This window comes from Octopus bimaculoides, chromosome 5 (assembly GCF_001194135.2).
Source record: "Octopus bimaculoides isolate UCB-OBI-ISO-001 chromosome 5, ASM119413v2, whole genome shotgun sequence".
Lineage (NCBI taxonomy): Eukaryota > Metazoa > Mollusca > Cephalopoda > Octopoda > Octopodidae > Octopus > Octopus bimaculoides.
Genome location: NC_068985.1, coordinates 53483974 through 53484354, shown reverse-complemented (window position 1 = coordinate 53484354; position 381 = coordinate 53483974). Strand labels below are relative to the sequence as shown.

Here is a 381-nt window from a genome sequence, read left to right as displayed (position 1 = left end):
AGTATATGTGCTGTTTCTTTTAGTTTTCGTATTTTCTAGTGGTGTTCTCTGTCTATTATTTTAATTTCATCCCACAGGGGGAGGTGATCTCCATTTTTCAATACATGATCAGCTATACCCGATTTATCAACATCTCCTTGTGTCACAGCTTTGCGCTGTTCCTCTACCCTTATTTTGAGGGGACAACATGTTTCGCCTTTGTATAACCTACCACAGCTGCATGGGATGGAGTACACGCAGTCTTTGGTCATATTCTCTTCTATTGGTGGTTTTATTCGAAGGAGATATTTGCAAAGTATTGAATTACTCTTGAATACTGACTAAAAACTGCGTGTACTCCATCCCATGCAGCTGTGGAAGGTTATACAAAGGCGAAACATG

At 39.9% G+C, this 381-nt stretch overlaps 1 protein-coding gene across 1 annotated transcript in view; it reads left to right on the top strand.

Annotated features, from left to right (window-relative positions):
• Positions 1-381, top strand: part of LOC106867535 (1-aminocyclopropane-1-carboxylate synthase-like protein 1) — a 51547-nt gene that overhangs the window by 32368 nt on the left and 18798 nt on the right. The window lies entirely within an intron of this gene.